Here is an 11,349-nt window from a genome sequence, read left to right on the forward strand (position 1 = left end):
TCCATCTGTTAAGTTTCTGTTGTGTTGACAATGACATAGGGGAACAGAAGTTTCAGTTTGCTTTAGTTGGTTTCTTGATATCTAAGTTTAAAAGAAATATATATGTACAATTTCGTATTTTTGTTTTAATTCAGTCAACCTTCTTTCCCTTCATGTTTATTTCCTCAAATATATTATTATACTACTTGGTTTTGTTTCCTTCATTCCCTTTTTTCCCCCTCTCATCTATATCTTTCTTCCATTCATTTCGTGTCTACACACTGCCATCTGTACATCAACTCATTTTCTTTCGTTCCATGTTATAATTCTACCTATTTTTCTTTGTTTATAACATGTAGAGTTATGATAACACTTTTTTCTTTTAAATCAAAATTAAAAAACCAAAACCAAAACAATTGACTGGATGTCTGGATTCTCTGTACATGTTCGGAAGAACATCATGAAAAAAAGGGAGTGTCATAGATTACATTACTTTAATACTGGAAAGAAACATTCTACTAGATGGCCATAATGTTTCTCTACCACAAGTAAAGCTCATATACATGTAAATGTACATCATGCTATTCAAAGTATGATGCATGCATATTGCATGGACAATTTTTGTTTAAATGTAAATTTGCTATGAGTAATCAAACCATGATCTATTCAAGTTCAAACTTTCTGGAGGGTACGGTTCAAAACCGCATCCACAGTTATGTTATGATAGATATGGAATGGAATACAATAAAAAGGTTGGGCTCCGGAGGATTAACTTGAATTTTTTCTCAAAAGGGCTGTTTTATCACCCTCTGAATACAGACGAGTAACGTTTTGAATAATGTACAATTGAATGTATTGAAGTCAGTTCATGAGTCTGTTTTTTATGAATGAATTAGAGCATGGGAGTAGATATGGAATATAATAAAAAGGTTGGGCTCCGGAGGATTAACTTGAATTTGTTTCATTAAAAAGGGCTGTTTTATCACCCTCTAAAGTACAGACGAGTAACGTTTCAAATAATGTTCAATTGAATGTATTGAAGACAATTCATGAGTCTTTTTTTATGAATGAAATAGAGCATGCGGTATGCAAGGATGCATATAGATAATAGACAGAGATCAGCACAAGAAGTTTTTCTATTACTCTGGTATGATCCATGGTAACAGACGTCATACTTTCATAATCCCCTTTCAAACGAGTCTCCGACTAGGAGGGTGGTATGACAGCTTTCTAGCTGGGCTATTCTTACAATGTTTGTACATTGTTATAAACATGATCATCATCTTCATGATTCATGATTCATGTAGATGAGCAACGCACAAAGTGCACAGAGCTATTTTCAAAAGCTATTTAGAAGTAGGGAATGAACAGCTAAAAGAAATATTTGCTTTTATCATTAATTCATTACAGTTTTAAAGTATCGTGATCGATGAAAACAGTTTTTAGAAATAAATCTGATTGCCATGATCAGTAAAGTGTCTACTCCAATTTGATGAACAAAAAATAAATTGATTACAAATAAATCAAATTTTGAAGAAAACAATCAATGTTCAATTATGCTCGCCATTGATAAAATCTAACTACCGGTATCTGAAATACTTACAACAGACAGTAGCATTTGTGGAAACAAATAGGGTTGAACCAAAACAATTGACTGGATTTCTGGATTCTTAGTACATGTTCAGACACACAGTAAACATTTTTTTAGCCCAATTATCAACCTGAGACTAGTAGCATTTGTCAAAACTTCTATCACAGGGCCCTGTTGCATAAAACTTACCATTGATGGTAACTTTGCCATCAATGGCAACTACCATGGTAACAGGGCTCAACAGCCAATCAAAATCAAGGTTTCCATAGTAGTTACCATTGATGGCAAAGTTACCATCAATGTTAAGTTTTGTGGAATGGGGCCCTGTTTGGCGGGTATATTTGTAAATATATATATATATAAATATATATATATATAAATATATATATATATATATATATATATATATATATATATTATATATAAGCAAGTTTAGTGAAACTGCAATTTCTGACAGTGCTCAACTGTAAAACCACTTAATTTCACTATTGTATTATTGCGTTCGCCCTTACTTGGGTATTATTTGTGTCTCTTTTGTATTCTTGCCTGACTGCACATGAGTGTTTTTAACTTCGCCATGATTGTATTATGTATTTAGTTACTGATGAGCCTTCTGGCGAAACAGTCTGTATAACTCGTACCAATAAAGTGTAACCTTCCAACTCCTATATATATATATATATATATATATATATATATTTTATTTCTGTTTGAATTTTAACTGCTGTATATACTATGTTTTCCCCTTTAGAAATTAAAACAAATCACAGCTTTCACCTCCCTGACCCGGTTGATCCAATCATCAATCCTTACGTGACATATAATACTCATTAGTGTGTAACGGGTATGATGTTGATGTCTGGTGAGGAAAGACAAAACATGGATGACCTCTGATTGATCCATGAGCATAGATAGCTCATCCCGACATGGCCCATGCATCATTAGCCCTGTTCATACTTAGAATGTTAGCATTGATCGCTCATCACGACATGGCCCATGTATCATGAGCCCTATTCATACTTGAAATGTAATGTGTTTTCAATAGTCTATTTTAAGCCAATATAGGACATTCCAATGTAACAAAATTCATACATAAGTGCCTCATATTAATTATGTCATTCATCTGATAAAACTGTAGTCAGAATGGAGATTGCAGATATTACGTGTTGCTAGGTAGAACAAGCCATTTTTGTCCTACCTACCAACAACAACAAATGTATACAATTCGCATTCTAACAATTGAGATACATTTATTTGTAACAGGTGAATGAATAAATTGTATCCAGGTGCCTGACAAAGGCACAGATACATAAAGATGGTTACATTATACTTCCCTGCTCTCACACAGTGAAAAATGAATTCAAATTGCATTTTAAATTTTAATATGAGCGAATTGATAAATAAGATTTGTTTATTCATGGTGCTTAAAGATAAACTCCAGTTCTGGTCATGCGATTGCATTGTGAAAGAAAAGGTGTGGAATGGATCAGAAACAGTTGATCATGTAGCACTAGCATACAAGGTTCTGGAATCATCAAAATCATAATAAATTTGGCAGAGTCTTGGTAAACTAACAAGCACTGTACACAGAAAGCTATATATGGGACAACACACATGGTGTCGGGGCTAGTACTTCCTTGATTTCCTTGTCTTTCTATGCTCATTACTCAGCCAGTATATATTTTCTTCCAAAATTGTTTGGCACATGTCATTTATTTGTAATCTTGAACATTCAGTGTAAGTTTCGTTTGAAACTTTGATTCTGTGAGAATTAATTTTCTTTTTTTTACCAGAACTGGAGTTTATCTTTAATGTTGAGTTCAATAATATAATGGTGTCCATTTATGATCCTTAACACAGGGCTGCACACTAAGCTTTTGTTAAGTGGGTCTCGATCAAACTTTTCATAAGTCTGTATGCATGAGCCCTGTGTAAAAAATAAGAAATAAAATAAACAAATAAAAATAAAAATCTTTAGGGGTCTAGACTTAGATTTTGGGCGCCCATGTATTCAGGGCACCTGCTAGCATCAAGCCCTACTATTCGGACTGAATATGAATGAGAAATAAAATACTTGGTTCTGATATTTGAAAATCACTGTGCTCATGATTAATTAATTAAATAGTGTTTCTTTGAGGTGAGATTGTTTGAAAAATGATTCTTTTTTCACTTTGATGTTAAGGGATCAATTCAACAAGCATTTTTGTGCTTTCTATGCCCCCACCACTTTCATTTACAAAATGAATTTGTTACTGAGTCAATATGTGTTGTTTTATAGTGTAAGTAAATGATCTGTTTGACATAGTCACTGTTTCATATGTGAACAGGGAGAATAAGAACAGATTGGACGTGAGGACAGGTATCCTTGTAGCAATCATCAGTCACTTTAATCTTTAGACTAATATTCCTCTCTCAATGAAGGCCATAAAAGCAATTGGTGTGCCTGTGCTTGTCACGACACATTGGCAAAGAGAAGAGGAACAATAACAAGTTACTATCGTCAAACTTGTGCTTTTGGAATTTCAGCTCATCAGGGATATAGTGATGAGGATGATTAGGATGATGATGATGATGAGGCGGAGGACTGTATCATTTGCACCGGAATGTTTAGTGAAGGTTCTTTGTGGATTAGCCATGAAGCTAAGATGATGATAAATGCATACAAGTACAATTTCATCACATAACCATACCCTACAAGAAGTTAGAGATCACTCTTCTCATTAACACGTCTGTCAACAATTTGAGTTAAATTTAAAGATCATCGTCATGGTTAAGGAGATTCATACTCTTACAAATTTTGAAACCCAAATACACATCAACAATCACTATAAGTGGGACCATGGACAGCAACTACATGTAACGTACTGGCTATGCAATGATAGAATTGTCATAACAGTGTCACTGCCTCGGTACAAATCACATCTAGGCCTCCTTCTGTAAACCTCTTATCCACGAACCTCGCTCTCGTTTCATAAACTTTGGAGTAGATAAAAGTCGGGGAGGAGGAGTATAACGACAGATACAAGATAATCTCGGCATAGATTGTATAGACCTAGGGACTAGGGATGAGCTATTATTATGCGTCCCGATGCAAGTCCTTGATTTGCATTGCTTGCATTCCAATAGCAGCGTGATACCACAGCCAAGAGAACATACCATGCACGCTTTCTAAACGTTATATAAACTCAGCCTCATTGCGCAGTCATATCAATTTCAAGTAAGTATGCATATTCACACTTCAGAACTACTCATAAAGTTGTACTCAAAACAATCATGTGATAGCGAGAATAAAAGACAAATCTGTCAATCAGCAATTTTTATTATTCTGTGACTTTTCAAAGTAACAATTACAGGGCAGGTGACATTATCAGTGTTGCCAGTCATACAGGGACAACCAAAATGTTTTAGACAATTTAAAGAGGCTTTGAATATTCATACCAATTTGGCTTTGATAGAACTTGGAGAGAAAAATATGGGGTGAAGTAAGTGAAAGCTTCAGAAACATTTGGTATAGAATAAGAAATTTACATGTGTAAATTTTCTGATGATACTGGAAATTCCCTACTGGCAATAAGTTCTCTGCAATCTTTCATAATATAGCCTTCCTATCCTACTGCTACATTTGTACATCAAATCTTATAATTGTGCACTGAATAAACATCAGGATAAACTTCAGTCTCCTTGCCCCTCAAACAGGCATGACATTCTAAAATCAATTAACTCTATTTTTAGAGTTCAACCAATTAAACAAGTACAGAACGGTTCAAATGACAAAACCATTCTTCACGACTAGGACAGAAGCCCTTTGAATTGGTTCCCGAAATGAAAAATCAGAGCAAATTCGACTTCCTTACTATTCCAGACCATTATTACATGCTAACTAAACCTGACACTCCAACAGTAACACTCACAGGTCATCTATCCCAAATGTTGAAACATATTGTTGTTTTCTGTCGCCACTTAACCCCTCTCTCTCTCTCTCTCTCTGACTCCTTTCAGCAGCTTTTAAAGACGTTGAACTAACGAAGCGCATTATTGAGAATGACATGGCGTAACTCTAACCAGGTGTGATATGCATCTCACTAATCATGCATTACGTGTTTTCCGTGATAATTTTGACCAGAGACTTGACACTATGGAATCTGTGCCTATCCTCAATGTGGGTCGGGACCACTGGATGCCTGTTACAGCGCTGGGCAGAGAGTAATTGAAATTTTGTGATAATGCAGAAATTATGATAATCTGCGGTATCACACCAGCTGATCTAGATTGTGATTTGAAGACAGATTGTTCTCCTTTGTTTGTTTATTCTCTCTAAAATATTTTCTTTAAAATGTCACTTTCCTAGAAAGCAGTCTCTGTGTAGCTCATTTACCGCAGGATTAGTTATACAATAATTGTAAGGTCAGAAATGTAATGATATCATTATGAATTAAGCATTCAAAATAAATCTCATATATATCAACTACCACATCTATATGATCAACCAAATAGCCATAAAATGGATGCTATTTGTTCTCTCTTCCCAACTTACATGTAAAACCTTCAGCATGCAGACTGAATCAAATAATGGCTATCTTCATAAGATATAGAACAACTGCATTTTTCAATTTGTGTTCAGAATTATTCTTTTTAAATCAATAAAACAACATAAGTAAAACATAACACATTTTAAAGTCTCCATTTAGGAAACCCCTATAACAGGTTATGTAGATGTTACAAATTCAATTTTTTTTTCATTGAGGTGGATTCCACTATAATTTGGAACTGATTCAAGTCAAAAGTGGGATGATCCCTTTACCATGACTCCTCCGAAGTTAGCAAGTAAAATATATTGGCAAAGAGTTATTTCTGTTGTACCACAAAGAAAAATATTATCATGCTTACTGAAAACAGTTTTCCTTAATTAAAATTTCATTTCATTGAAACTTTCAGGATTTCTCTTTTCCTCAGATGAAAAGAATTCACCAGTAGTATACTTTCAAAACCATGCCAAAATGTTAAAAGGTACCTATAGTGTTTGTCTGCCAACGTGGTAAAGTTGTAAGCTAAATATGCTAAATACATATATCATCATATCCTATAATATCAAATATACACACGCTAAGTAATTCAGGAAAAATAGAATCATGCAGAAGAAAATGCGAGGATACGGTCTACCGATACCACAACATATTTTGAAAGGGGTATTCTTTCATCGAAGCTACCTGTGATAAATGTACATGCTATGTAACAATCCACTGTGTAACCTAGTGGCTGAAAAGATGTTTTCATAGGACCACATTTTGCCTTGATCTGGCGCCAACGTAAATAGGGCTGCTTTGTTGTCTTTACAATGATTTGTACTGTGCATATATTTGTAATATTATACTACTACATTAATTTGTATTGCACGTTTTAGTGCCATTTTGTGGTCACCAAACGGATGTGAATGTGAATTGAATCTAGCATCCAACAAACAGTTTTTAAACACTAAATATGGCATTTGAGGCTAGGATATGTTTGAAAGAAATATACATGTAAGCATTTATAACAAACCTAAGACCAACGGCCTCCCCCTTACCTACTTCACACTGACAGTCATGAGTACGTAGCAAGTAGCATAGTCTTGAGTACATGTCATTCACAGGAAAAGTTGCTAATTTGAAGAGAATTTGATCCATAACGAAGATCTAGTCATGAATAGGATAGCCCCCTCGACCCCCCCCCCCCCCTTCACACTGACAGTCATGACAGTATGTAGTGTGATGATTCACGGGTAGGAATGCGGTAACAACATTCCGACATGGAGTCAGCAACCATGCTCAATAAACTATCCAAATCTGTACTTTAATAAATACTTCTCATACTATCAACCCCTAGATGAAAGGGAAGACATTGTTTTGAAAGGAAATAAAAACAAATTACATCAGCAGTAACAGAAGTAGTGGATGTAGTAAGTAGTAGTAGAAAAGAAGTAGTAGTATATAATCATAGAGTATTGAAATTAATCTCAACTTGATTTCTTGATGAAATGTAGGTATTCAGTCTTGTAAATCATGCAATCTAATCGAGTACTGTATAAACAACTTCATCATAAACCATCAGTAGTTGAGTCTATAAGTTTTTATGATGAGGTTGTAAGTAGTATACCGGTAAGTATAAGTTAGGAGTAGTACAGCAGCAATGAATCCAATTGTAAACCTGAAACAATTCCTTTTTGTCAAGAGTACCATATTCTTGAGGAACAATCATACATTGTACTTCTGTCAAATATGAGAATCCTGGATCCACAACCGAGAAAAGGGTCAATGCTCAGCAGTCTAAAGTCTATCCAATCCTGTCTCAGCAGAGACACAACTACTGATGGTTTATGATGAAGTTGTTTATACAGTCCTCAATTAGATTGCATGATTTACAAGACTGAATACCTACATTTGTAACTTTGGCGCTAATAACAAGAAACAAATCATATTTTATACCACCTCACAGGTTCTTTGAAGGTTGTTCTAAGATACTCGGACATGACTATTAGCCACTCTCATCACTTCTTCCATACTTCAAATCATAGATGGTGATATTTTCTATAAAATATATTTCACAGTTCCAAAATTCCCATACCGGAGCTCAAGATAAGCTTTAAACTTCACTTTGAAAAGTTCTACTTGATAAAGTTCAAATATTATAAAATTCACACAATTTTAATTTCATACTGTACTGAATTTCATTTTCGAAGCTCCACAACAGGAGATAATTCAAACCACATTAACTGTCCACATCATTGAAATTCTTTCATAAACATGCATTGTAACACTTTCAGACAAAATTTCAATCACTATGGAATCCAATATTTTTGCTGATGTTTTGGTTAGCAAGTGTGAAAGCCTGTCAAAGATGCTGACTTACATGTAATAATAGCTTCAAAGGCAAGCAAAACAGAGAAACATTGAATAAAGTTATGTTAAACTCTGCAATAAGATCATGTGCAAGTTCAGGACCATTCTTTGAAGTGTGAATATGGGCAATGAGATCTCTTTTCTAGCACGAAACCATGCTGAGATGGACTCGGCAGGCACTCTTTGGCTAGCTGATTCCTACAGGATCTTGCGGTAGGATGGCACCCCCTAGCCTCCTAAACCATTTCCACGCGTTCGCTGTCAAAACTGACAAGTGTAGATGGACTCCCCGGTTTTACAAGTACACAGATTTGATCTGATGGGACCATGCCATGGAACCTACGGTAAGACTGACTTACTGAAGTTAGAGGACAAAAGCATATGAAGGTCATGTCATTATACGGTAGAGGTATGAGGGCAAGACAGGTGCAATGTATTGGTTGACATATAATACATCTAAGTTCAGGGATTGCATACGTTTATCAAGCTGTGTCTCTCTAAAAGAAAAGAAAAGGCGGGTTCAACAACAGGGCTTGCCATAGTCAGCTAAGCATTAAAAAGCCTACTTATATTATTCATTCAAATAATATTTGTACATGTATCATGCATCGTATCATTCCCTTCAACAAAGAAGGGCATCCCAGTGCGCTGCATTTTGCATTTGTCCAAAGAAAGGATGCCAAGTCCCAGGTGTTACTTAGGATTTTGTTCCAGGTCGATGCTAACTGTTCTGATCTGGGCATGATCAAATATACTTTTTGTTCTTCACTGTTCATAAGTTATATGATGTATCACCAGCCTATATGCCCATATGATGCACAGATGAACAACTGAAGACATACAGTTCAATTAGCAATTAGCATATAATGTTGAGGTTAACTTTGCATCATCTGCTGTGAGGCCATAATGGGGATAACTAATTGAACGGTTCATGTTCCAATTGTTTGGACATTTATAAGCAGAGCCCAATTAGCTGCAGAATGGTATAAAAGAGTCTTTAGAGTAGGAAAAATAGCTCTAAAAGAAAAGTGAAGAAGGATAAGAGCCTCTCATGAATCATACACCAGCTTATTTTAGTGGGGAGGGGGCGGGGGTTCCCCCAACACTCCAATAAAAGTGATCATCCTACTGCATAATGAAGGAATAAAAGCGGCTGAATTTGTTTTGAATCTTAAAAGTACAATAACTTCTTCATTGCAAGATTCCATTATATCCTATCACAAAGAACATACCAATACACCAACACCGAAGAGTCTGGCATCTTTCTTTACAAACCTCCCACCGTTTTCTTCCGCCCTAGACCGTAATTGAATGACTTTTGTCAACCCTTATCATCAGGGTTGTCGAGGCGTCATCATCGCTAGCTGGCTGGCTGTCCCCGATGAAGAGGGAAAGCGGACGCATGCTGCTCAGGCAGCTGCCCCTCGTGTGCCAAATATGGAGGTAGCACGCTTGGTAGAAATGTGCATGCATCACGTAGTTCTGCAGACTTTGTATCTTATGCAATTTTCAATACAACACTGCAATACATAGCTTTAAACATGAATCTTTTTCTCAAACTATTTAAATCTTTTTTTACAAATAGTAATTAATTCAAAGTGGAATATAAAGAAAGAACATCGCTAACAATGCTAACTTATGGCTGCTTAAAGTATGAGAGCTTTCCTTTATAGCACTCTCCTGCACATTTGCTACAGGCTTTTACAGATATAAACTGCAAATATTAAATTAACCTTTCTTTATCTTTTTTCACATACTATGTTTTCAAAGAAAATTCAACTCGTCCCCTTCTATTCATCTGTATCTTTTACAACAAGAACTGTACTGCCCCATTCTCTAGACAGCCTAGTATCATTTCTATCCAAAATAGCCATTAAAATGGTTGCTGTTTACAATTTTGCAATGCAGAGGTCCCTAAAAGTCATTTAAAAATATTTCAAGAGCTTCATACTACATGTATGAACTTTCATTTGTGGTGAAGGCGATGAAGCAATAATTTATAGATACCTACATTAGATGTTATGGGTATACACCAAAGTAAAAACACATCACCAAATGTTTTAAAACACAAACCTATATGTACTTAGGCACGAACATGTTGCAACATGAAAAGCTGGGAGTAAAATTAGAAATTTGAAAAAAAATAACTTTCCTTTTGAACTTAAACCATTTGATTTCTCAAGTCCTGGGAGTGACCTATCTGTTCTCCTTTTTTCAGTTAATGCAGAATGCTAACAATTTACTTTCTTGGGGTGACAATTCTAGATCAGGACCCAGTTGCACAAAACTTACTATTGATGGTGACTTTTCCATCAATGGTACCTACCATGGAAACCTTGATTTTGATTGCCTGCTGAGCCCTGTTACCATGGTATTAGCCATTGATGGCAAATTTGGCATCAATGGTAAGTTTTATGCAACAGCTAGGGCCCTTCAGTTTTAAAACACTCTTTGATATGAGCAAAAACTTTGAAAAGCTGCTAACATCCAGTAAAATCAGCCATCTATACAATACACAGATGAGGACTAAAAGGCATTAACTTTGTGTAAAATAATGCCCTTCTGGCTCTCAGCGGATGGAAAATAAGCTCAAGATTTGATTATATCATCAGACCATGGATTCAATCTGGTTTTATGTACATAACTGTGCATCGCAATGCCTCCATTTGAATGTAACTGTAGTGTTTGTATTTTCTTAAAAGCAATTATCCAGTTAATCATCAACCACAAAACACATACAAACATTGGAGTCTAAGCATACAAACAGATATTAAAACCTTGGCAAACTTAGAGGAGGGTTTTAATTATGCCAGGAGATTTACATGTACTTAAATTATACTGCTTTACCAACTGCAAGTATAAAAAAAGGATCATTTTGATTTTAAGTTTATATATTATAGCAAC

This window comes from Strongylocentrotus purpuratus, unplaced genomic scaffold, assembly GCF_000002235.5.
Source record: "Strongylocentrotus purpuratus isolate Spur 01 unplaced genomic scaffold, Spur_5.0 spur5_scaffold_7, whole genome shotgun sequence".
NCBI classification, from domain to species: Eukaryota; Metazoa; Echinodermata; class Echinoidea; order Camarodonta; family Strongylocentrotidae; genus Strongylocentrotus; species Strongylocentrotus purpuratus.